This window comes from Salmo trutta, chromosome 8, assembly GCF_901001165.1.
Source record: "Salmo trutta chromosome 8, fSalTru1.1, whole genome shotgun sequence".
Lineage (NCBI taxonomy): Eukaryota > Metazoa > Chordata > Actinopteri > Salmoniformes > Salmonidae > Salmo > Salmo trutta.
The window spans coordinates 31,476,205-31,504,105 of NC_042964.1; the positions used below are offsets into that span (position 1 = coordinate 31,476,205).

Consider the following 27,901-nt stretch of genomic DNA (forward strand, 5'->3'; position numbering starts at 1 on the left):
AGAAAAACAGCAGGCTCCAGACCTCATAGGTTAAGAGTTGAATACACCTGTAATAGAGTATGACATATTTCCCTCAGTTTTTCGAGAGGGACAGGGACACTGAGTAATATGAGATTAACTAAACTGACTTTGTATTTGACTCGCTGTGTGTAGAATCTTCATTCTCCCTTACAATCCCTCACATCCTACACATGTTCAGTGGAGACGAACATCCATAGACATACCAGCCAGTCCACTTCCTATAGAAGATAACACACACACAGGAATGGATGAGCACACACAGACATACACATGGTAATCATTTCCACATAGAACGGCTTAAAGTCTATACTGAGAATCTTATGAGGTGTGTGTGTGTGTGTGTGTGTGTGTGTGTGTGTGTGTGTGTGTGTGTGTGTGTTTGTGTGCGCCTGTGTCTGTGTGGTGTGGTAGAGTGAGTGTTTCCTGATGGGAACTGTTAGAGGGTATGTATCTGAAGGCTCTAACCCGTGTGTGTGTGCATGTGTGTGTGTGTAGGAAGTGAGGAGGCAGACTGTGTTGTACCCTCTTTCCTCTCTGAAGGGGTTATCCTGCTGCTTCTGATGCTGCTCCCTCTGAGGAAGAACGTCCAGAAAAACATGACCTTCCTCTCCTTTCACCAGGACACACACATCTTAATCTCCACAAATGTGAGTGTGGACGTGTATTTGTATTTGTATTTATTATGGATCCCCATTAGCTGCTGCTAAGGTAGCAGCTACTCTTCCTAGCAAAATTAAGGCAATTATACATTTTCAAAAACATTACAATACATTCACAACAGATGTCACAACATATTAAGTGTGTGCCCTCAGACACGTCTTTTTTCTATGTTTGTATTTTATGTATTTGTTTACCCATTTTTTCTACCCAATTTCGTGGTATCCAATTGGTTATTACAGTCTTGTCCCATCGCTGCAAATCCCGTACGGACTCGGGAGAGGCGACGGTCGAGAGCCGTGCGTCCTCCGAAACACAACCTAGCCAAGCCGCGCTGCTTCTTGACACAATGACCGCTTAACCCGGAAGCAAGCCGCACCAATGTGTCGGAGGAAACACCGTACACCTGGCTACCGTGTCAGTGTGCATTGCGCCCGGCCTGCCACAGAAGTCTCTAGTGCGTGATGGGACAAGAACATCCCTGCCTGCCAAACCCTCCCCTAACCCGGACGATGCTGAGCTAATTGTATGCCGCCCCATTGGTCTCCCGGTCGCGGCCGGCTGCGACAGAGCTTGGACTCAAACCAGGATCTCTAGTGGCACAGCTAGCACTCTGATGCAGTTCCTTAGAACACTGCGCCACTCGGGAGGCCCCCTACTACCACATATCTACAACACAAAATCCATGTGTACGTGTGTGTATAGTGTATGTTATTGTGTGTTTGTATGCATGTGTCTGTGCCTATGTTTGTGTTGCTTCACAGTCCCCGCTGTTCCATAAGGGGTATTTTTATCTGTTTTTTAACTTTACTGCTTTCATGAGTTACTTGATGTGGAATAAAGTTCCATGTAGTCATGGCTCTATGTAGTACTGTGCGCCTCCTATAGTCTGTTCTGGACTTGAGGACTGTGAAGAGACCTCTGGTGTCATGTCTTGTGGGGTATGCATGCGTGTCCGAGTGGTGTGCCAGTAGTTCAAAAAGACAGCTCGGTGCATTCCACATGTCAATACCGCTCACAAATACAAGTACTGATGAAGTCAATCTCTTTTAAACTTCGAGCCAGGAGAGATTGACATGCATATTATTAATGTTATCTCTCTGTGTACATCCAAGGGCCAGCCATGCTGCCCTGTTCTGAGCCAATTGAAATTTCCCTAAGTCCCTCTTTGTGGCACCTGACCACACGACTGAACAGTAGTACAGGTGTGACTAAACTAGGGCCTGTAGGACCTGCCTTGTTGATAGTGCTGTTAAGAATGCAGAGCCGCACCTTTTTATGAACAGACTTCTCTCCATCCTAGCTACTATTGTATTAATATGTTTTGACCATGACAGTTAACAATCCAGGGTTACTCCAAGCAGTTTAGTCTCCTCAACTTGCTCAATTACCACATTATTCATTACAATATTTAGTTTAGGTTTAGGGTTTAGTGAATGATTTGTCCCAAATACAATGCTTTTAGTTTTTGAAATATTTAGGACTAACTTCTTCCTTGCCATCCCTTCTGAAACTAATTGCAGCTCTTTGTTAAGTGTTGCAGTCATTTCAGTTGCTGTGGCAGCTGATGTGTATAGTGTTGAGTCATCCGCATACATACACACTGGATGTACTCAAAGCCAGTGGCATGCCATTCGTAAAGATTGAAAAATCTTAGTTACCTGTTAGACAGGTAGCTCTTTATCCACAATATAGTAGGAGGTGTAAAGCCATAACACATATGCTTTTCCAGCAACAGACTATGATTGATAATGTCAAGAGCCGCACTGAAGTCTAACAAAACCTGTGTGCTTGTGTGTGTCAGTTGTTTTAGTCTGCCCTACCCATAATACTCATAAAAGTGTGTTTTTTGTGAGAGATGAATGTGTTCACTGTTCTATGAAGTTGTGTGTGTTCTCAGTTGTGTTTGATTTAATCTCGTTCCCAGACACTTTCGCCCAAATATGCGAAGAGTCTGGTGGGTCAAACTGTGGTCAGAGGGGGCTGGGGTGCAGACGGTGGGAGCGGTGGAGGTGTTTGGGGTGGAGAGAACGGTGGACTCAGCCACTTAGCAGTGTTGGCACTGCTACTTCCTACCTGCACATTACTTCTACATATACAATCAATCAATCAAAATTATATATGGCTTTTTTTTTTTTTTACATCAGCAGTTGTCAAAGTGCATTTACAGTAACCCAGCTTACACCAGGGGAACCTGGGACATACAGGGCACCACTGCTCCAGCCATCTCTTGCTCCCTGTGTGATGTCATATCCTGTTTCTGTTTACCAGTGCTGAGCTATTGGTGCTTTTTGAGGTTGGTTTGGTTACAGTTCAATTATAATATTTTGATGTTAGTGACAGACCATTACTGCTTATCACTTAATTACCTTCATTTATTCAAATATTTTTTTTTACCCCTTTTTCTCCCCAATGTCGTGATATCCAATTGGTAGTTACAGTCTTGTTCCATAGCTACAGACTCAGGAGAGGCAAAGGTCAAGAGCCATGCATCCACCGAAACACGACCCTGCCAAGCCGCACTGCTTGTTGACACACTGCTATGGGGGGTGATAAGGGACATATATAAGCTTAGGCAACCGTACCACTTGACATGACATGATACCAACGCGTCTCACTTACATGACATTATACCAACACCTTACTAACGTCTGCGTGACACCTGCATCGCGTGTTAATGAAAGTCATAATGTGCAAAGTTTATATTTATATTAATTCAGTCTCAACCATAAATGTAAAATTTTTCCCGTGCAAGCAGGCAAACTATAGTGTAGCCTACGGCTTGTGTATTTCCTGTTATCGCTAATGGCCTAGAAAAGATGATGTCCAATCTATAGATAATCTGTCTTTCCCTCAACACCTCATGGCATGGTATGTTATCTTGTTTTGCTGCATACAGATTGAAATGTTGTTAGCCAATCACAGACTGTGTTGTTACCAGTTCCACATCAGACACCCAATAAGAGTTTTGTCCATGGCTTTCAGAGGAGTTCATAGTTGCTATTCGGAATCCTTCGGATGTCCTCTCAGTCGAATAGAGCCGTTCATAGAGGGTCCATGTTATTTGAATCCTTGGGATGTCCACACCTCTATTGAATCAAATCAAAGTTTATCTGTCACGTTCGCCGAATACAACAGGTGTACAGTGAAATGCTTACTTACAGGCCCTAACCAACAGTGCAATTTTTAACTTAAAAAATGGCATTAGGCGAACAATAGATAAGTAAAGAAATAAAAAAACAACAGTAAAAAGACAGTGAAAAATAACAGTAGCGAGGCTACATAGAGTAGTGAGGCTATAACAGCAGCGAGGCTATATACAGGCACCGGTTAGTCGGGCTAATTGAGGTAGTATGTACATGTAGGTATGGATAAAGTGACTATGCACATATGATAAACAGAGAGTAGCAGCAGCGTAAAAGAGGGGTTGGGGGGGACACAATGCAAATAGTCCGGGTAGCCAAGTATAAATGTAAATTGGCTACGTTTAGTGTTAGTTTAGGGTAAGGACGTCCCAATGAATCTGTATTGCAGTGACCGTTCATAGAGTGGGAGACTGGCACGGTATTTGAGAGCTCGGCGGCGACACAGACATTCATTTGTTTTTTGTTTTGTACAAGCGGCAGAAGCGACTTTCGAGTGTCTGCACCGGATAGTTTACTTATTCGAGACAATGAAAACAATTACCAAGATGTCCTTAATCCAAATAAGGAGTAAGTAGGCTATATTTAAATTGTGATATCGCTAGGAAATATTTAGGTCTACTGTATTAAGGCAAATTTGGTTTATTTGAAAATTTAAAAAAATTGTTGATAACGTATTGTCGAAAGTACGTAGGCAATATTATTTACTGTGTCGAGGCTAGTGTACAATAACGTAATTTGATGTGCTAGTATTATTTATTTAATGGATTAATTCAATTGTAAATGAAATAGCTATTTTTCACTGAAGGGAAACGAGGTACAACATGCAACTTCGATTGAAGACCTAAAATCATGCCTGACAATATCACAACGGTATCCTAATATAGTGTGGATACAGTAGTAGCCTATTCTTCAACAATTCAACTGTATGTGCTTGCTAGTATTATTTATCTAATTGATCAATTAAATTGTAAATGTGGATGGGTACGCTATTTCATTCAATGATTACGTTAGTGTACAAGGTAGATACAGGAATAGTCTATAGTCTACAATAGTAATGTAATTGAATGTGCTATAGTATAATTTCTTTCATTGATGAATACAACTGTAAATGGGGATGGGTAGGCTACTGAATATATTGCTGTCTCTGGGAGTATGTTAATGACGGCTTTTCAGCTGTTGAACTATGGCAATGTCGAAATAATTTATTTTAATTTCTTTTAGTCAAGATGTGATGAGCCAGAGCAACCAATCAGCTTCACTGCAGGTGCTCAACCCACCACCCTCACTGTTCTCCCTCCACAAGTAACCACATCCTCTTCTCCTGTTCAACTACTTTGCCACCACTCTAAAAATGACTGTACATATACCCCTGTGCCCATCTGTGTCACATGATCCATTCAAGACCTCAGCTGGATGCCTAAAATGGGAGAAATGTAAGCAAGATGCTATAGTATGTGTGTATGGATGGAGTTCCACGTAAAGACTTGATAAGATGGCAAAGAAGATAGTGATGAGAGTGAGAGCATACAGTATGAAAATAAAGACCCATTGGGATCTAAAATGAGTGTGGGGTGCCTCTTGTGTCTCCTTTTTGTCCATTTGAGGATACTACAGTCACCCCTGGTGGAGGTTGTTGGAACACTGTGATTTAAGTCTGAGCAGAGGTTGACAAAAACCTTGAAAGGTGGTGGTGCTATGTTGCTTGTTATCTTGAATACCAGGCAGATGTTTGAGTACAGAATCAAATGGTGTAAACTTAACAGGCTACACTTATTGAGTACACTCTTTGAGAAAGGGGTTCCAACAGGGTTCTTTGGCTGTCACCAAAGGAGAGAACTTTTTGGTTCCAGGTAGAAGTATTTTTGGTTCCATGTAGAACCTTCTGTGGAATGGAGCCCAAAAAGGTTCTACCTAGACACAGAAGGGGTTCTACCTGGAACCAAAAAAGTTTATCCTATGGGGACAGCGGAAGAATCCTGTTAGTTTGTAGATAGCACCTTTTTATCTGAGTGTAGGCCTATATTGCAGTCGTGGTTCCGTGGATATCTGTGAAAAATAAAATTAATTGGTGGTGGTGAGTTAATCAGAAATACTATGAAACATCCCCACTTTTAGCACACATTTGCAAGCAGGCAAAGTAACCTTTGTGTGCTAAGGCATGTGTGATCACTCAACATATACAGAACCAACAAAAAATACATGCTTGGGACTCCTGAGAGGCGCAGCGGTCTAAGGCACGGCATCTCAGTGCTAGAGGCATCACTACAGACCCTGGTTAGTTTCCAGGCTGTATCACAACCGGCTGTGATTGGGAGTCCCATAGGGCAGCGCACAATTGGCCCAGCTTCATCCGGGTTAGGGTTTGGCTGGGGTAGGTCGTCATTGTAAATAAGAATTTGTTCTTAACTGACTTGCCTATATTCGGTGCATGTGACAAAGTTTGATTTGAAATAGCTATTCCTGGCTACCAATGTTCTAGTATTAATTTATTGAGGCAAGCAGATCAGAGATGGCAAGGTAGTACTCAAGCATATGCCATGTGTATGTGACACACATATGTATGGTGATATTTTTAATGTTTTATTTTGTTTATTTTGCCTCCCAGGTATTTGCATTTAATGTCTGTTTATAATTACTGCCGCTAGGGGAGCTGTGACGTCAATGAAGTGAGTTAGTGAGATATTTAACATTTCTTCTTCGTTATGGAGAATGACTAGTTCTGAAAACGAACGTTTCTCTGCCTCTTCATTTTACCATATTAATTCAGGTATGCAATGTGCAAAAATGCAATACGACTCAAAATATTGAGGTAACATGGTTAATTACATAGTCCATGAGTTTGGTGATGTTTGAAGGCAGTTTTAACTGAGTGAAAAACTGGTTGGTATATTCCCCATTGTAAGTAATGGAGTTAGCAACCTAGCCTAACGGTAATGGTTTACATGAACGAGAAGGGATTAACATCAACTTTCTGTATTTTTTTTCCCCCCACAACGTTTTAGATTCAATTTGTTTTATATTCTATGAGCAAAGGCTCAGTTTACTTTAGGTAATATATGTAAATATGTGACGGCACGATAAAATGTGTTAGTGTTAATATTTGTACGAAAATAGCGTTTAACAGTTCGCTAGCTTGATGCTAACCACATTTAGCTTGGCTAAGCGCTAGTTAGCTCTAGCCTAATTGGTTTTAGTCAATGTCAGTTTAATGTAATGGTTGTAGTATAATGGTGTAATTAAATTGTTATATTCCTGCATAACATGGGTATTATGCCACCTCATGGTGGATTAGTATGTTTACATTGTCTAATACACTCAGTGATAAAGGTATGGGATTCTGGGTAATCCACAGCAGATCTATGGAGAATTGCTGTAGGTGAGTTGAAAATGTATGATCCTGGGATAGAAATGTATAAAGTTGACATTACATCATAAAATCCACCTTTTACATCGTACATTAGCAATTTATGTTATTAGTAACCAATGTTGTTGATTTGGCGTCAAATAAGCCACTCTTTATATGTTATTTGCCGAACCTGTTTGCCATGTGGGTTTTATGCTAGTTAAAGTTCCCTCTGAAGTTGGTAGCTAACTTGAAAATGCATCTTCTTTAGGAGTGCTATTTATATCCCGTCGACTACTCATCATTCATCCACACTGTGTGTGTGTCCCATGTTTGCAGGTAATTTATGACAAATGTATAAAGTATATGTTTTATACATTTACGAGCACCAGCTAACAGCGTATTAGCCTGGTTGTGTTAGCTTAGGAAAATGTGGTACATTCTAGATATTATATTTCTTCGCCACAAGAGTGTGACGTTGAGTAATCTTTCAGGTTCATTTGATATATTTTGAATACTAAAATGGATGATAGTTTATTCTGATGTAAATATGAGATTACACATGGAAACAATATTTTTTATTATAGTAAATTAGGAATTATTAGAAATTGTTAAATCGACTATATGATCACGACTTTGATAGACATTTTAATTGTTATTTTGTTAGTATATTATAGAGCAGATCTATGGAGAATTGCTGTGGAAGTGCTATTTATATCCTGTCGACTACTCATCATTCATCCATACTGTGTCCCCCTTGATTGCAGCTTTGGAGATAAATGAACTATCCATCCATTACTCCTTCCTGTGTTGACTCCCTGACTTGAGGGACGGGACCAGGAAGGTCACAGTAGCATTGTTTCGCATAGGCGTCCAGTAATTTAGTTTTTTTCTTCTTCAAAATTGACACTGATTGTACAGTGAGTTATATAATGTGTAGATGTATGGTGACTCCACGTTTGGATGAATGGACCAATGGGACTGCCACTGGCAAGTCCCTTGACGGGTACCAGGAATGGTGGAATTACAATCTGAAGGTAATTATCTTTTCACACAACACAGCAGTGTCCAGACCTCCAGAGTATTCACTCTATCGCCTGCTATATGGAGGGGAGCCGCAGCAGTTAACTGACATAAACAATGCAATTGTATAACATTATTGCATATACTGTAGTATAATTTTTTTACTTTGACGCCACTGATACTCCACCTGATGTGGAAGTTGTTGATAATATTTGCATAGATTTGATAGGCCTACTTAAGCTGTTGAATCAGGTCAGAACGCCTTTGAAGACCACCTTCAGGCACGGACTGAGAAGGATGTGGAGGTTTTTGACCAGGTAAAAATGATTGTCCGCAGTTAATTTGTTTTCTGGACTTCCAAGAGATAGATATAAGAAATGTATTTGTAATAATATGAAACATAATTGCATTTCTATTATTAATCAAGGTGAGACTGAACATGGACAGGGCACATGAGGAGAGCCACCTGAGAAGAATCAAGGGGACCAAGTGCTTCGACATCTGGGTGAATGGAAGGACGAAAGGAAGGCGAGACCCAGGAAAGCGTGGTGCTCTTTCCCTCCTAGCTGGGGTCAACATCCGTTAAGGTGAATATAAAAATCTCCGATAACTATTTGCATTTGCTGCCTCGTGGTGGGTGGCATCGCCATGCTGTCAGCAGTACCAACGCTGACAGCATGTAAGTGACAATGTGTGTGTGGGGGTGCATTGAAATGATTTTATGTTAACCCCAATGCCTGTTTATTCATAAAAAGCGGAAGATGGTAAATAACATTATTCAATAAAAAAACATGAGCTGGCGCACACCAAGAAAATAGTTTGTGTGGAGGTGTTGACTGATGGTGAATAAACTATCAAAATAAAGTTGCGAACTGCATGTATAATCTCCTAACAATTTAATGGGTATTTACCAACGTTTCGGCATCACTGTGCACAGTGGGGAAATTAGGTCAAATCATGACATCAGTGATTTTCAGGTCAGAGAAATATGCCTGAGATTCCGAGTTGGATGACTGTTCAAAACAAAAATCCCAGTCTGTTTTTTTTCAGAGTTCCAAGTTGTCTTGAACGCACTGAATTCGGAAGATCAGAAATTGCCCACTTCCGAGTTGGTTTGAATGCACCACTAGAGACCTAGACTACCCCCAACAACAAAAAAAGGAAAGGGGGATACCTAGTCAGTTGTTCGACTGAATGCTTTCAACTGAAATGTGTCTTCCGCATTTAACCCAACCCCTCTGAATCAGAGGAGGTGCGGGGGCTGCCTTAATTGAAATCCACATATTCGTCGCCCTGGGAACAATGGGTTAACTTAACTGTCTTGCTTGGGCAAAACGACAAAAAAAAGTTTCTTGTCAGTTTTGGAATTCGATCTAGCAACCTTAGGTTTATTGACCAAACACTCTAACCACTAGGCTACCAAGAAGCCTATGTGTTTGTATTGATGCAAGAAATAGGCATATCTACACAGTAATGGTGGCTGCAATAATAATATTTGCATAGATTTGAAAGGCCTACTTAAGCTATTTCGACAAATGAAATTGATGAACTAAACAGACACTTAAACTAACGCGTAACACATGTAGACGTTTTTAAGGCGTTAATGGTAAGATCATTCATAATAAACTTGCACACAAACTGACACGCAAAGTGAAGACCAGGTGAACACTGTCTGCATGACGTGTACGTGTCACGTGACGTGAATGCGTCGGCAGTTTGACGCCTTAGAAACAAACTTGTCTCCATTGACAGTCCATGTTAATTCATGGCATTATTTAATGGCGCTAGGAAGTTGTTAGGTGACTTGGTGAGAGGTATCAGTAGCTTCATGAGGCTTAATTCTGGCATGAATCACCCCCCATACATTGCTGTCAGAGGAAACACCGCACAACTGGCGACCGAAGTCAGTGTGCATGTGCCTGGCCCACCACAACTTGCTAGTGTGCGATGGGACAAGGACATCCCGGCTAGCCAAACCCTCCCCTAACCAGGACGACTCTGGGCCAATTGTGCGCTGCCTCATGGGTCTCCCGGTCGCGGCCGGCTGCCACACAGCCTGGGATCGAACCTGGACATTTGTTTGATTTGATGACTTTATTTCATTCCAAGCATCATCGCATCTCTATAGAGCTGCAGCATATGCTGTCTGACAAAATCACTATATTGTAGTTCTTTAAAGTAAATAAGGCATACTTTTATAAATCACTTAATGTATTTTTAGGTAGAGATAACTCGCGAAGCAACAGCTGCTCTCTATCCCTTCACGATCACGTATTCTTCTGCCTTTTCGTAGCAGGCATAAAAGAAAAAGACCCGACAATGCGTAATAATGGATTATGGTCATTGTAGTTAATTACAACGTTTTCTGCGCTAAACTATGTAGAATATTGACCTGTTGGAAAGTATAACTCCCTACTAAGGCTGGATCTGATTTATCTCTCAAGAAACTGTAATGTGTGCATTGAGCTCATATAAAAAGACTGAAAGAAATGGAATTCAAATTATTGAACTGCCGTCGGTCAATTAGTTGTTTAAAAACCGCAGAGGAAAAAAAGGAATTTCGGCGATTCGCTCAGCACTACGGTTTTAGGCACTTGGTTCATACAGTTGGAGCAGTGGTGTAAAAATACTTTAAAGTACTACTTAAGTAGTTTTTTTGGGGTATCTGTACTTTACTATTTATATTTTGACTACTTTAACTTCTCTACATTCCTAAAGAAAATAATGTACTTTTTACTCCATACATTTTCCTTGACACCCAAAAGTACTTGTTACATTTTGAATGCTAAGCAGGACAGAAAAGTGGTCCAATTCAAACACTTATCAACAGAACATGCCTAGTCATCCCTACTGCCTCGTGATCTAGCTTACTCACTAAACACACGCTTCATTTGTAAATTATGTTGGAGTATTCCTCTGGCTATCCATAAATAAAAAAACAAGAAATGGTGCCGCCTGGTTAGCTTAATATAAGGAATTTAAAATGATTTGTACTTTTGGTACTTAAGTATATTTTAGTAATTACATTTACTTTTAATACTTAAGTATATTTTAAACCAAATACTTTTACTCAAGTAGAATTTTACTGGGTGACTTTTACTTTAGTCGTTTTCTATTAAGTTATCTTTACTTTTACTCAAGTATGAAATGTGGTACTTTTTCCACCACTGAGTAAGAGTGACCTTTTTGGAGACACTTCTGGAGTAGTGTTAAGTGTGTTGGTAGAGCAAATGATGTTGACGATTCCTGATGTTTGACACAAGTGTCGAGAATCGGAATTCATCCTCTCCCTCCAGGTTGCTGTCCTCCTTCGGGGATGGTCTGAGGTTTGATGTGGAGTTCACAGTGAACTGTCTGACCACTAGGCTTCAGCAGAGAGCAACAGAGCTGGCTGACAGACACAGCCTGGGGAATGTACTGTTCCCCTCTGGAGACCAAACTATCAAACCACCCAAAAACAACCTCTCACATGAGTGCACACCACCCATCTGCCTGATCCACACTTCCTTTTGGACCTTTGACCACTGAGCCTTACATGTTAACCCTTATCCAAAATCCCCAATACATAACCCCCCTCCTCTCTCTTTGTCCCCCTTTCTCTCTCTACCCATCCCCCTCTCCCTAGGTTGTATCACAGGGGTCTAGAGCAGAACCCAGAACAGTACACAGCAGTCCAGAACATCGTAGATGGATCCTCCTGTCCGGCTCCTTACCTGGTGTTTGGACCACCTAGGACAGGTAACACGTGTGTATGTGTGCTAGGTTAATATACAGTGCCTTTGAAAGTATTCAGACCACTTTACTTTTTCCACATTTAGTTACGTTACAGCCTTATACTAAAATGTATTAAATAGAACAAATCAGCTATCAACACACAATACCCCATAATGACAAAGTGAAAACGGGTTTAGACATTTTTGCAAATGTATTCAAAATAAAAAACAAAAATACCTTATCTACATAAGTATTAAGACCCTTTGCTATGAGACTCGAAATTCAGCTAAGGTGCATCCTGTTTCCATTGATCATACTTGAAATGTTTCTGCAACTTGATTGGAATCCACTTGTGGTAAATTAAATTGATTGGACAAGATTTGGAAAGGCACACACCTGTCTATATAAGGTCCCACAGTTGACGGTGCATGTCAGTGCAAAAACCAAGCCATGCGGTCGAAGGAATTGTCCATAGAACTCCAAGACAGGATTGTGTCGAGGCACAGATCTGGGGAAGGGTACCAAAAAATTTCTGCAGCATTGAAGGTCCCCAAGAACACAGTGGCCTTCATCATTCTTAAATGGAATAAGTTTAGAACCACCAGACTCTTCCTAGAGCAGGCCACCCGGCCAAACTAAGCAATCGGGGGAAAAGGGTCTTGGTCGGTCAGGGAGGTGACCAAGAACCCAATGGTCACTCTGACAGAGCTCTAGAGTTCCTCTGTGGCGATGGGAGGACCTTATAGAAGGACAACCATCTCTGCAGCACTCCATGGCCAGACGGAAGCCACTCCTCAGTAAAAGGCACATGACAGCCCACTTGGAGTTTGCACCTAAACTCAGAACATGAGAAACAAGATTCTCTGATGAAACCAAGATTGAACTCTTTGGCCTAAAAGCCAAGCGTCACATCTGGCGGAAACCTCGCACTATCCCTACGGTGAAGCGTGGTGGCAGCATCATGCTGTGGGGATGTTTTTCAGCGGCAGGGACTGGGAGACTAGTCAGGATCGAGGGAAAGATGAACAGCAAAGTACAGAGAGATCCTTGATGAAAACCTGCTCCAGAGCACTCAGGTCCTCAGATTAGCGCTTAGGTTCACTTTCCAACAGGACAACGACCCTAAGCACACAACCAAGACAACGCAAGATTGGCTTCGGGACAAGTCTCCGAATGTCCTTGAGTGGCCCAGCTAGAGCCCGGACTTGAACCTGATCGAACATCTCTGGAGAGACCTGAAAATAGCTGTGCAGTGATGCGCCTCATCTAACCTGACGGAGCTTGAGAGGATCTTTAGAGAAAAATGGGAGAAACTCCCCAAATACAGGTGTGCTGAGCTTGTAGCGTCATACCCAAGAAGACTCGAGGCTGTAATCACTGCCAAAGGTGCTTCAAGAAAGTACTGAGTAAAGGGTCTGAACTTATGTAAGTGATATTAAAGTTTCTTCTTTTTTTTTTTTTTAATACATTTTCAAACATTTCTAAAAACCTGTTCTCGCTTTGTCATTATGGGCTAGTTTATATAGATTGATGAGGGGAAAACAATTTGTTCAATTTTAGAATAAGGCTGTAACATAACAATGGAAAAAGTCAAGGGTTCTGAATACTTTGAGTGCACTGTAGTATTATCTTCAATTGTGTTCCAATATAAAAAATTATATATTCACTGATTCAACAATAACCTGTCTTCAGTCATGCTTTGCCTCTGTGCAGATGTCTCCCACCACAGAATGCAGGAGAAACAATCCAGATGAGAGCATCTACCCCCAGAAATAAAAACCATGAAACTCCTGTCAATTACCTGCAAATCAGCCAATAAATGGTATGGAGATACTTGACTGACTAGAACACATCCATCCATTTATATCGTCATGACAAAAATATATTTTTGCTTTGTGCTCAATCTAAACAGTGTACCAAATTATTCAACTCAGTTTATCCTTCAAGTACCATCTTGCAATGCAGCCTGTGTATCTGTGGCTAAGCATCTCTGCTCTGCTCTTGGTGCTTGGTTTCCAGTAATGTGATACAGCACTCTGGGCAGAGACCCTGTTTACAGCTCAGTAGCACAGACAAACTGCAAGTTGAACTCGTGAACGAGACTCCTAAATTGATCATGTAGTTTGTTTAGACAATTTTGCAGCTAGCTAGGGGACAGATTGCAATTTACTGGGAGGAGGAGTGTCAAACTTTTGTTTTTGCTTTGGAGAGGTTTTTATTTTATTTATTGGGCACAGGGGAGGGTAGTGTTTTTTTCTCTTCTGGTTAACAATCGCTCTTTTGCAGATTTTACTATATAATTTCTTTCATCCTAGCCAAATTTCCTCATCTGCTTGCATGCGCCTCCCCTATATCAAGGTGTTTTGGTATTTCCATTATGCACTACACTTTTGTCTGTGCTAACCTTTACTGCAGGTCAGTAGTCTACCAGTCGAACGGTCTGTCCTTCCCTCTATCCACCATTCGTAGTGACAATAGTGGTAGGTGGGTTGTTTGTCCAGATCTGCAATAGGCTAACTAGCAATCATACCACATATAAAAGCATTCAAAGCTGCATCAATTTTCAATATGAATTGACAAGAACAAATAGGAATAGCTGATAGGCAGTGGGCAGGCCAGATGCATCATTGATCTTGTTTAGGAACGATACAATTATCTTACCTAGACTATAGTAGCCTACAACACCACAATGCACTGAATAATTGCATTGTTGTTTTCAAGTGAGTGCAAAATTCTACCCTAGGCTGCAGTGAAAATGTCATTTCAATAATGGCGCAAAACCCCTGTGATTTGAATGTTTCATTCGATTTGGATCCTATAAGGTCTGGGGACTGGGGGTGTCCGGTATATTTCACTGGTCACCCCCAAAGCAAATTCCTCCTTTGGTCGCCTTTCCTTCCAGTTCTTTGCTGCCAATGACTGGAACGAACTGCAATAATTACTGAAGCTGGAGACCCATATGTCCCTCACTAACTTTAAGCACCAGCTGTCAGAGCAGCTCACAGATCACTGCACATGGCCCATCTGTCCAACCAACTACCTCAACCCCATGCTGTTATTTATTTATTTAGCTCCTTTGCACCCACTATCTCCACTTGCACATTCATCTTCTGCACATCTATCACTCCAGTGTTTAATTGCTATATTGTAATTATTTTGCCACTATGGCCTATTTATTGCCTTACCTCCCTTATCCTACCTCATTTGCACACAGTGTATAGACTTTTTCTATTGTATTATTGACTGGGTTTGTTTATTCCGTGTGTAACTCTGTTGTTTGTGTCTCACTGCTTTGCTTTATCTTGGCCAGGTCACAGTTGTAAATGAGAACTTGTTCAACTAGCCTACCTGGTTAAATAAAGGTGAAATAAAACATTTACACAATACAGAAAAACATAAAAGCTCATAGACGTAGCTATGCTCTGTTGGGAAAGTAAATTAAATAAGCTCCAGTAAGCTAATCTTTTTTTAGTGTGGACTGTACTATATGCACCTCTTTCAAACCATGAACCAGGGAGAGAACATGTGATCTTGGTGCAGGACATGCTTCCTACGAAGTTACAATTAGGCCCTACTTTACATTTTCATCATTAGTAGGTTGATGTATACATACCTTTCATTTTTCCCCTACAGTTGTGCAACATGCTTATCAGCCTACCTCCTCTTTCTCTATTGTTGCTTCCTCGCTTTCAACAGTTAAATGAAATACGTTTTGTCCTGATCATCATTGTAATGACATGCTTGAATAAGACAGGACTACAATAAGATGCAGATGGCTTTCTTTTCTCTTCATGAAGACTGAATGGTTACGGGTCTGAACAAATAACTGCTATAGCTACCGCCATCCCTCATTCTCTCTTCCTTCAAACTCCCTGGCCTGTGGCCCTGAGTTCTATTAGCTGCTGCATTTAACATTGAGTAAACAGCTTGCATCCCTCGTACAATAGTCTATTAGTATAAGAAATGCTACAAATAAATTTTCTAGCAAGATATTCTAGTCTAGCTTGAACCAAATCTAACATCTCTGGAGACCTGAAAATATCTGTGCAGTAACGTTCCCCATCCAAACTGACAGAGTTTGAGAGGATCTGCAGAGAAGAATGGGAGAAACTCCAAGAAGACTCAAGGCTGTAATCCCTGCCAAAGGTGCTTCAGCAAAGTACTGAGTAAAGGGTCTGAATACTTATATAAATGTGACATTTCAGTTTTTATACATTTGCTAAAATTTGTCAAAACATTTTTTTGCTTTGTCATTAGGGGATATTGTATGTAGATTGGGGGGGGGGACAATTGAATCCATTTTAGAATAAGGCTGTAACGTAACAAAATGTGGAAAAAGTCAAGGGGTCTGAATCAGTGGCGATTTTAGCATGTAAATCTTGGTGGGGGAAGAAAAAGTGGAATGCATGCCAGCAAAGCCACTAAACAAAACATTAATTGCACTATAACGATGACAAACAGTGCCCACAAACTGTTAGGGCCTACATAAAGCTGTCCCAACATCTTACCAGTGCTACACCTGACTATCAGCGGAGCCTTGTCTTGAGGCGAAACTGTTTATTCAGCCTCATTTACTGCCTTTAAAAAAAAACATAGCTGATATGGCTGACTTCCTTAATAAGGATCGTACCCTTTTTTTTTCTTCAATGTTCGCCTAAAATGACATACCCAAATCTGTCTGTAGGTCAGGCCCTGAAGCAAGGATATGAATATTCTTGTTACAATTTGAAAGGAACCACTTTGAATTTGTGGAAATGTGAAATTAATGTAGGATAATATAACACATTAGATCTGGTAAAAGATAATACAAACAAAAAAACGTAATTTTTTTTCTCCATCTTTGAAATGCAAGAGAAAGGCCATACTTTCAGATAGGAATCTGTTTAATTTCGATTTTGGCCACCAGATGGTAGCAGTATGTGTACAAAGTTTCAGACTGATCCAGTGAAGAATTACAGTAAATTACTACTTGTGTAAAAATCTAAAAGTATTTGGTTTTAAATATACTTAAGTATCAAAATTAATAGTATGAATAATTTTAAATTCCTTATATTAAGCACACTCCAACAGTCAGACAATTTACCAACAAAGCATTTGTGTCTAGTGAGTCCGCCAGATCAGAGGCAGTAGGGCTGACCAGGGAGGTTCTGTTTATTAGTGTGTGAATTGTAAAATGTTCTGTCCTGCTAACCATTCAAAATGTAATGAGTACTTTTGGGTGTCAGGGAAAATGTAAGGAGTAAAAAGTACATTATTTTCTTTAGGAATGCAGCAAAGTAAAAGTTGACCAAAATATAAATGGTAAAGTACAGATACCCCAAAAAACAACTTAAGTAGTACTTTCAAGTATTTTTACTTAAGTGCTTTACAACACTGCTACTCTGACTCCTTAATCTGTTCAAACACAATGCCACACCCACGGACGTTTGTTTTAGATCCTTTGGGGCTGTCTGATTAGTTCCAGAAACCAATGTGTTGGGCCAGAACACACGTGGGTGAAGCTGCGTTTTTGTGGTACGTAATTGGCTTTGATACTGGGATTGGTTTTCACCACAAACAACACCACAAAACAACTTTCAATAATGGAAGATTCAGACTAAAGTCTAACAAATGATAGAGCAGCGTAAGAATTTAGTGTGAGGGTTCAGAGTGGCACGCCACCTCACGGATTTAAAAGAAATTAACTAGTATAAGGAATATGTTGGAAACTCCCCCCAGCCATGCTTTCCCTAATCCAGTGCTTTTAAATGCATGAGGGGGAGTGAACGAGTGCACACTTTTGAAGAAAGAGTAGAGAATCAGAATGTAACCAGACAACCATGAAGAGAGAGAGCTTTGATTTATAAGATCCCTTCAGGAAGAAGCCTCCTCCAATCATGTCCTTACTTCCTGTTAAATCCCAGTTTGACGGAGTCCAGCTCCACACGGTGGACGTAACCACGGTATTTGACCACGCCCCCCTTATTAGCGTCACCTGACCTCGTCACCAGGATGGAGTTGCCCCGCAGAACAGATGGACGATTCTCGGACTCACCTGGTACCTGCATGAGCACACAACATACTGGGCTGGAGATAAACCCTGGGCCATCTAGTAGAGGAGGAGATGCGTTCCTAGTGTTTGTTTGTTTGTGTGTGTGTCCTGCAGCACCAGTAGTGTCTTGTTGGTCTTGTCTCTGACCATGTGTGCGTACATCTGTGTTTGTGTGTGCCTCTAGCACCAGTAGTGTCTTGTCTCTGACCATGGGAGTGTTGGGCTTGTTGTATATTTTAATGTCCACCTCCATCTGTAGCTCCTCTAGATACAGCAGCAGCTGGAACCGTTTAGAGTAATTCTCTACTCAGACCTGACTCTAGGATAGACCTGGGGGAAGAGGGGGAGGGAGGGCGAGAGAGAGAAAGAAAGAGACATTCACAGCACCCATATTGAACACTGGCAGGGTGGTCTAGGATTACAGAGGAGGAAGAGGAAGTACTCACTGAGCATCCAGTAAAAGAGTAGAGGAGGAGTATCCATTGAGGAACTTGATCAGATCTTTGGCATATCCTGGAACCTTGTGGTCCTGGAAAAGCACCATGGGCTTCAGGCTGTTGGCTGAGAGACTGATGGGGAGGAAGGGGCAGAGAGAGGAGAAGAGTGTTGGGAGGGGGAAGAAAGAGTTTTTTTTTAGTTTTAAAGGACATTTATTGGGTCTGGGAACCCATGGCTAGGGTTGCACATTTTGGGGAATATTCAGAGGTGGAAACTTTCCGTGGTAATTAATGGGAATATATGCAAATTAATATTAGTACCATTTAAATGTAGATGTTTTTTGCATTGGATATATTTACCATATCATATGGAGACAGAAACATAAACCTTTTACCTTATCATAAGTAGACAATTGCCAATTATTAAATCCTTCTAATAGAAATAATAAAAAAATAAATTGTTACGAATTGTACTTTAATTAAATTAGTTGACTCTTCACTTGGGATGATTTCACTGAACAACAAAAGAAAGGGAATAATGAATCTCCCAAAAACATTTTCAACATACATCTGTAAAATGATAGTCTAGAAACTAAAGCTTTGGTTGTCTTCCTCTCAGACTTCCATGTCTTCTCTCTGGACCTCCTCAATGTCCACCTCTTGAACATCAGACTCTGAGGCCTCATCTTAACTGTCACTTTCCAACCTTGTTGAGGATGGCTCGTTGTCAGGCTCAAAAAGCCTCAAATTTGCCCAGATGGCCCCTGATTTTTCAACACTGGTTAGATATGGTTAGCCTGTTGCGTGCTTTTGTGTGTGTGTTCCAAAACAAAGGACCAGTTCCGTTCTGAGGCGGATGATGTTGGGATTTGGAGGATGATGGAGGCAACAGGGGAAAGAGCCTCAGATACAGACAGTCCCTTCCACCAGGTGGCTGATGGGATATGTTGGCACAACTGCCATATTGCATCTCCATCCCAGAGCCCTTGCTTGGAAGTGTACTTCGCTAGACTGCCAAGAACCTTGCCCTCATCCAGGCTAAGGTGGTGAGACACAGTAGTGATGACACCATAGGCCTTGTTGATCTCTGCACCAGACAGGATGCTCTTGCCAGCATACTTGGGGTCCAACATGTACGCTGCGGCATGTATGGGCTTCAGGCAGAAGTCTTAACGCTTTTGATGTATTTCAGAACTGCAGTTTCCTCTGCTTGGAGCAACAGTGAAGCAGAGTCTGAACATCAGACAGGATGGCATTGACTCCCTCAATCCGTGCAATGGCTACTGCTATAGGTTTCAGGCTGCTTACCACTCTCTCCCAAAATACATAATCCAGGAGGATCCTCTTGATGGGGCTGTCCATATCGGCAGACTGTGATATGGCCATTTCTTGGAGAGACTCCTTCCCCTCCAGGAGACAGTCAAACATGATGACAACACCACCCCAATGGGTGTTGCTGGGCAGCTTCAATGTGGCGCTCTTATTCTTCTCACTTTGTTTGGTGAGGTAGATTGCTGCTATAACTTGATGATGCTTCACATACCTAACCATTTCCTTGGCTCTCTTGTAGAGTGTATCCATTGTTTTCAGTGCCATGATGTCCTTGAGGAGCAGATTCAATGAATGAGCAGCACAGTCAATGGGTGTGATGTGAGGATAGGACTCTTCCACTTTAGACCAAGCAGCCTTCATGTTCGCAGCATTGTCTGTCACCAGTGCAAATACCTTCTGTGGTCCAAGGTCATTGATGACTGCCTTCAGCTCAACTGCAATGTACAGACCGGTGTGTCTGTGCTCTTGAGGAATACTGGTTGAGGGGTGGAGATGTAGTTAATTATTCCTTGCCCACAAACTTGACCACCCATCAGAGAGGATTGCAATACAGTCTGCTTTCTCTATGATTTTCTTGACCTTCACTTGAACTCTGTTGAACTCTGTATCCAGCAAATTAGTAGATAAAGCATGTCTGGTTGGAGGGGTGAATGCTGGGAAAAGAACATTCAGAAATCTCTTCCAATACACATTGCCTGTGAGCATCAGAGGTGAACCAGTTGCATTCACAACTCGAGCAAGACATTCATCAGCATTTCTGTGACTACGTTCCTCCATTGAGTCAAAAAACTTCTGATTCCAGGAGGACCATGAGCTGTTGCTATCGATAAGGTTTCTGATTCATAATTTTTACCTCGAATAGAAGTAGAGGGACTTTTGTCAGAGGTTGCTTGTTGTGAGCGTTGAGGAAACTTTATGCACTTGGCCAGATGATTCTGCATCTTTGTTGCATTCTTCACATATGATTTGGCACAGTATTTGCAAATGTACACATATTTTCCTTCTACATTAGCTGCAGTGAAATGTCTCCACACAACAGATAGTGCCTGTGGCATTTTCCTGTAAAGATTAGAAAAGAAAATGTAAAAAAATAAAAATACAATTCCATGTACAGATAAATAGTTAAGGAGATTAAACAACTCCTTTGTAAGATAAATGTTTTAAAATGAAACATGTATGGAAACAGGTGAATTAACACTCCTCAGTTAGCAGGCTCAATCAAGCTCACATGGTAGCAAAAACTAACTAGCAGAAATTAACAAGTTAGAAATGATTTAAACACACTTTGCTGTAGGCTACTATTTACTAGTTAACAAAACATCATGTATGTCATATAAAATATATTCACCCCACCCAGTATTGTAATCAAAACTTACCAGAAAGCATGTCATCCTTGGCTCAGACAGTGTAGTAGTGTGGGCTCAATGGCATCTCATTAGTGTGCAAGATCTTGAGAATCAGCTGTACATGTGATGGAAGAATGCACTGTGCATGCAGAGGGTTACAATTCCATTGAATTGTGAATAGTTTAATCAAAATATGCCACAAGACCTAGAATTGCCTTATGTGTATCCCACAAAAAAAGGTTCACTGTTATAAGGTAACTTTTTTGATGAATTTAAGCAAAATTCCCCAAATTCTTAACTTCCCATGGAAAATTTCCAGGAAGATTTCCTGAAATTTACAGGAACGTTTCAGACCCTTTGCAACCCTACCCACAGCACAATGAACACTCAAACAAAGCAGATATCATGGGCATCTGGATCAGCCCAAATGACCACTTCTACTGTAACCTTTCCAGGGGTGTCCAGGCTAATGCATTTTTTTGGTTTCCTTTTGTCATCAGTGCTTCAAGATCTGCCAATTGTTCACGTGGACAGGAGAATGCTATACGTCCAAAGACTGTCCCATGATCTACTATCTCAACAATTTTCTGAAGCTCTAGTTTACACTGAGTGTATGTGAATCCCGTCAGCACAGTCTTCTTCTCTTCATATCTCTTTCTCCTTCATCCCCAGAAGGGAGGACCAGTAGTGTATTGATTCCTGCATGTCAGACCCTGCTAGACACACCTTCTGTACAGGATCATTGGGAGGCTGTTCTTTGTCCACCAGGTAGAAGCGATAACCTCCTGGTGCCTCAGCCAGATAAAGGGCCTTTCCAACCTCAGTGAGGAGCCAACCAAGCTACTTAGCATTGCTGACAGCCTGGCTAGACTGTAGAGTCAGACCCAGGAAGTAGTTGCCTAGGCAATATTCTCCCACTCCATAATCGTAGATCAGTTCAGCCACAAAGTTACCATCCTCTGGCCCAAAGCTGACCATTGTCTTGCTCCAGTTTCCATCATAAGGGCCATTACATGTTTCTTTTACATCCCTCTTCAAACTCTTTGTGACACAAAATCTTCATGCCGAGAACATCTCGGTAAAGGGTGGCCGTTTTGCTTCTGTCACTCACTTTGAAAACGACCTGCAAGGCTCACCTCAAAGCCATGATAACCCAAGTGAGTTTGCTATGTACTATACGATTATATATCACGCTCAGTTTGTCTACGTTGATTGAGGATCCTTGCAAATGATTGCCATATAGAAAGGAGAAAGGAAAATCAGCTGAAACCACAGAGAACCCAGACAGAGAGAAAAATACCCTATGAGGCATGATCATCATATTGTTTTCATTTTCTCTTAACCTTACCACGTTTCTCACTACCTTTTGCTGCCGTGACAGCATTAACAAATTTCCTCAAGCAGAAACGCTTCTTCACACTCAACTGATCTAACCCCACCGTCTTCTATAACACCACAGCTGACCTCACAAACGTATCAACATAAAAAAAAAAATCTGCCAATTTGACAGATTTCCCAAAAGTCTGATCCAGGAACCAATTTACCCCCTCTAGATTGTAAATTGAGTCTTCACCAGATGATACCATATCAACAGAGACATCCATATCATACTGATCCTCCTCAACTGAGGCCACAGACCCCTGACTCCCCTCTGCCACATCACTCTCAAAACTCCCCACTTGCACCCCATCACTCATACCGAGCATCTCCTCTCTAGTCTGGGGAATTGGCTCCCCAGATCCATTCTTACCTCCTACAACGATATTTTTCTGCTGCACATCAAACGCTATATTTCCCTCTGGTACAAGCTGCAACTCCATACCCTCAACACAGACAGCTTGTTACTCAGCAACAGGTGCTTGTGGCTGCTCTACCACTGTCGGCCCACCTCAGTGGGCCCAGGTGGTACGAGGACCACCTGCGCCCCTCCCTCCGCCTTCTTCCTTTTCAGCATGCCACTTATGGCCAACATCCCCACACTCAAAACACTGTTGACTATCCATACTAGCATAAGCCATATACAGTCTGTTGTCATACTTGACTTTAAACGATACCTCCAAAGTCTGTTCCGGTGAGTCCAAAAACATAAACACCTGTCGCCGAAACAACATAACCTGTTTCAACGCCGGGTGTTTGCAACCCAATGGGACAATCTTAATTGAACCGCAATAACTCGCGCTCCAATAGCTCATTGGGAATAAACGGCGGCACATCCGAAATCGTTACCCTTGTTGATGGAGAAAAAAAGCGGCGTAACTTGAATAAACATACATTTAAAGAAGTACGCCATGCTCAAGCATCCGATCAACAAGACTCTCTTCTTTCAGAAAAACCACCACAGCTTTATTCATCTGTGACGCATAAGAAACATTTTCATAGCCTACTTTCTCTCCTATGGCGACCGGAAACTCCTCCACAGTGACAATAGCCGAAGTGACAGGGACAGCGTCCCCATGTGGTTAGCCATTGCCACTAAAGCGAAAAAAATTCCAACCAGACATGAAATATACCTAGTTCTACCACAAAACATTTAAGTAATGATAACCTTAATCATGCCTAGAAAAATGAAAACCACCAAGAAAAGGAAACAAAAAAGAAAACACAGGCGATCTAACTCCACACCAAACACTCAGACTCCAAAAAAACTCCCAGCTTGCACTGAGAGAGAGCGCGCGGGAGGGAAGGAGTTTGTTAGTTTCTCCTGTAAAGTCATTGAAAGAAAACAGCTACTATTTTGTCACAGGTCTGGTCTTAGAGTTAGGGTAAAAGTAGATTTACAGATGTGGGACAACTAACTACTGTCTCTTATTTATGAATTAGAGTTCAGAGCAGTCTGGCGCCTTTTATTCCCATTCTCCCAGATCTTGTCGCCTGCTATCACTTTAGATTTGCATGTGCCGCATCTGACCATTCAAAACTTCTTAGGGCTAGGCCCCTTTTTTTTCCCATTTCCGCCTGAGTGACGTGCCCAAAGTAAACTGCCTGTAGCTCAGGCCCTGAAGCCAGGATATGCATATAATTGGTACCATTGGAAAGGAAACACTTTGACGTTTGTAGAAATGTTAAAATAATGTAGGAGAATATAACACAATAGATATGGTAGGAGAAAATCCAAATAAAAACCAACCAGAATTATTTTTTGAGAGAAACCATCCTCTTAGAAATGCAAGTAAAAGGTCATATTGAAAATTAGCTCCCTGAATGCAATTCCTATGGCTTCCACAGCAATTTATGTTCAAGGTTTGAGGCTTGTAACTTCAGAAACGAATAAGAAATATCAGTTTTAGTACAGACACAGTCTTGGAAATTCATGTTTGCGCGTGCCATGAAGACAGTACGCACCTGCTAAAATCGGTTTCCTATTGAACATACTTCTTTCCATAAGAAATATTATAGTTTGATTACATTTTAGGGTATCTGAGGAGTAAATAGAAACATATTTTGACTTGTTGAAACAAAGTTTAGAAGGTAGATTTTCGGATTCCTTTCTCTGCATGTTGAACGAGTGGATTAATCTAATTGATGGTGGCAAATAAACAGACTTTTTTGGGATATAAAGAAGGATATTATCTAGCAAAACGACACTACACGTAATAGCTGTGACCCTTTGGATGACAAATCGGAGGAAGATTTTCAAAAAGTAAGTGAATATTTAATCGTAATTTGTGAATGTATGAAACCTGTGCCGGTGGATATTTATATTTTGATGTGGGGCGCTGTTTTCAAACAATCGCATGGCATGTTTTCACTGTAATAGCTACTGTAAATCGGACAGTGCAGTTAGATTTACAAGAATTTAAGCTTTCAGACGATATAAGACACATATGTACCTAAATGTTTAATATCCATATTATTTATGATTATTTATTTGAATTGTGCGCCCTCCAGTTTCACCGGAAGTTGTCCCGCTAGCGGGACACCTATCCTTAATTAACGCACCAGTATAAATTCTGTCGGCTTTGTGGGGAAAAACTCTGATGTTGGGTGCTGGGCGTTCCCCCCTGTGTCCCCAATTTAAACAATGCTAGTGTAATGCTGCGTTCACAGCAAGTGGGAAACTCGTAAAATATTACTTGTAAACTGGGAGAAACGAGTTGTCTGCGTTCTGTGCATTCACGTGCTTTGAACTCGTCGAGAACGCCAATTGGCTGCTGAGACAAACATAAACTAAAAGTACAGATATTATGCAGGCAAACTAATTAGTGTTCAAAAAACATGAATAGATCGTTTTTTTTTATAAATAAGGTTTTGTTGTTGCATTTAACTGCCAAAAATGCTGTTATCGAGGTTGTTTACTTAGTATGTGACTTCAGAGTTAAGCATGTAGGAGAAGTCAGAGTTCAGAAATGATAGACGAGTTTCCCACTAGTAATTACCAGTTCAAGCGTTCAAGTGGATTTTTCCCAGTCGTATGCTGGTATTTACGAATTTACGAGATGTTATGAACGCAGCATTAGGGTCAGACAGAGTCAGGGTTAAAGTTCTGGTCTTACCTCTGTCTCACTCTCCAGAGTGAACTTGATCAGGCCATCAACAACAAGGTGGTCAGAAGTGATGCTTACACCGCCACGGTCTGAGATCAACTTAGCTCTGACGGGATAGGGGTCAGGGGTTAGGTTAGTCACATTACACAGAGGTCCAATACCAAATGGACCCCTAAGACCCTATGCACTTGTCGAGATCGGAGAGGATTTGAAAAATGTGAGCAATATGATAATAGCTCCACTTGCTCACTGAAAGGCTTGGTGGAAGTTTAACCATATTGCATATACCTATCAAATCCTGTCAGTCCATAGGGAATTTGGGATTGGGCTACCGAGGATCCATAAGGACCTGACGAATGAAGAATAAAGGTAAAAACAAACAGCTCCATGTCTGGACCAATCACCTGTCAGAGTTGAACTTCCTGAGGATGTAATTCTCCAGTCTCTCCTGGGGGTGTGTGATGTCTGGGCTAGGCCAGGTGAGGGCGCCACAGACCCTCCACTCACACACACCATTCTTCTGCCCCACCCCGTTAACCTGTCCTCCATTCTGAACAGGAAAAGAGCTAGACACCCCCTGCTGCTTCTGGCCACACCCTTTTCCCCGGGGTCCTTGCCACTGGTCCTGACAGAACTCCCTCACCTGCAGACCAACACACTCAGGGGTCAAATTCAACCTTCCGCCTCTTTAGTCTAGTGCCACGACTATATCTGCTATCAGAGCAGAGTCATTTGGACGTCGGTCTTCTTTTTTATTTCGGTTTGGCAATGTTGACTTTGTAACATACGGAAACACACACGCCAGAATGCAGTTGGCATCGATTGCCAGGTTGGTACAGGTTGTAAAAGCTGAGCTGGAGAGGATGTGGGCTGATCATGAACCCGGACTTGAACCGGGACACACGCACAACTTGTGAACGGGTTGAGGAACACAACAGTAACCCAATGACCCTTATGAGTTAGTAGTTCCACCCCCTAACATGTGACCATCAGACACAATGGACCACAGTGTGTGTATGTGTGGGGCTCTGCTAAACCTAACTGGCAACACCATAAAGTGGTGCTGTACACCCTGGAATCCCCCTGGCACACTGTTTAGTTAAGTTGGCCTACCAACACCCTGTCTAAAGCAACCAGGCCAGGGCCATATGTTCATATAACTCTGTACCAGGCTAGTGTTGTAGGCCTACCTTTGGTTTGAAGTTCACCACTCCTGAATAGACTTTGGCATTATTGGATAGCTTGAGAGCGTAGAGGATTTTAATGAAGTTAGGGTCTCTCACTCCATCCCTAAGAAAGAGAGAGGTTAAAATTCAGAAGTGTTCATGAACTCCCCCCATCCATTCAGACCAGTCACGTCCAAATACCAACGGGCTGTTCTACCAATTCTGTGCCTTTTGAGAAGTGTAACTTGGTCAATTTTGGGGGGAATTTCAACAAATTTTAACCTTCTGTCATAAAGAGCACATGTTCAACTTCGTAAAAAACATGTTTTCAAATGTATTCTCCTAATGCGGGCTTCTGATTCCTCTCCTACGTTTAAAATGTGGATTGACCAGATTGTTGACTTTCTTCCTCTTGAAAAGCTCAATTATGACCTCCGCAAGAGACAACCCAGGGTCGGTCTCCACTACTCAACTATATTTCAAACTGGACAGAGTGAATGTGGTGATTAAGGAAATGTGTCTGTATACATGATGTGTAAGGGGCTATAAAATGAATGATGTTCTCATTATCTCAGCTAAAGCTGGAAATATCTAACATGATCACAGATAGTGCTGCTGCAAATTTGTTGTTTGTTTCATTTTAGTTTTTATTCTATTATTTATGTCTGCCACATCTGTGAATGTGTATTGTGTTTTCTTTGTTGACTGAAAAATAAGAAAACTTAAACCTTTGAATAAAAAAATATAAACTCTTTCACATCTCAAGAAGTAATTATTTTTAAAGACTTTAGTAAGTGCTCATAATTAAGTGATAATGCCAGAGAAGCAAGTGTTTAGAGGATATATCGGCATGGGTGTTAGGCCCGAGAGAAGCCTCCCACTAGACTACTATGGGACAGCTGGAGGTCGAATTTGAATTTTGAAACAATGTTGCAAATGTCGGCCAGACAGACAGCAAGGTTTATACAAATCTCAGCTGTTCAAAACAAAATGTTAGTCTAAAAGAAATGTAAAATAATGTCTAGATCTTTATAGCGGAGATCAAGTTTATAAAGTGCCTAGCTGGGCTGATGAGACAGTGGATTGCGCAGTCAGATGGAACAGAGTAAATAGCATTTTAACGTCATAGATTTAGCCGGTTGTAACTTGTGGAATAGACACCGGCTGGAATTCGGTTTTAAACAATCACCATTCAGGATTA

At 41.4% G+C, this 27,901-nt stretch overlaps 3 long non-coding RNA genes and 1 pseudogene across 11 annotated transcripts; 2 read left to right on the forward strand and 2 right to left on the reverse strand.

The window, feature by feature from the left end:
* The first annotated feature begins 4,108 nt into the window (after window positions 1-4,108).
* Window positions 4,109-5,389, forward strand: LOC115197923 (uncharacterized). Its single transcript, XR_003879111.1, has 2 exons — window positions 4,109-4,391; window positions 5,046-5,389. It is a non-coding gene; the product is annotated as an uncharacterized LOC115197923 (long non-coding RNA).
* Window positions 5,390-6,511: 1,122 nt separating this feature from the next.
* LOC115198675 (uncharacterized) lies at window positions 6,512-13,809 on the forward strand. Of its 8 annotated transcripts, XR_003879279.1 has the most exons (6): window positions 6,544-6,591; window positions 7,144-7,200; window positions 7,439-8,507; window positions 8,618-8,777; window positions 11,816-11,928; window positions 13,618-13,809. It is a non-coding gene; the product is annotated as an uncharacterized LOC115198675 (long non-coding RNA). The 8 variants fall into 8 exon arrangements; XR_003879277.1 differs by having other exon boundaries at window positions 6,512-7,200; XR_003879280.1 differs by lacking the exon at window positions 7,144-7,200 and having other exon boundaries at window positions 6,513-6,591.
* A 4,334-nt stretch (window positions 13,810-18,143) lies between these two features.
* LOC115198678 (uncharacterized) lies at window positions 18,144-27,045 on the reverse strand. 2 transcript variants are annotated; one of them, XR_003879284.1, is made up of 4 exons: window positions 26,725-27,045; window positions 25,544-25,640; window positions 18,382-18,504; window positions 18,144-18,265 (listed from the first exon to the last, which is right to left on the reverse strand). It is a non-coding gene; the product is annotated as an uncharacterized LOC115198678 (long non-coding RNA). The 2 variants fall into 2 exon arrangements; XR_003879285.1 differs by lacking the exons at window positions 25,544-25,640; window positions 26,725-27,045 and adding an exon at window positions 20,558-20,600.
* Window positions 21,269-23,447, reverse strand: LOC115198677 (glyoxalase domain-containing protein 4 pseudogene; annotated as a pseudogene).
* Window positions 27,046-27,901: the final 856 nt, after the last annotated feature.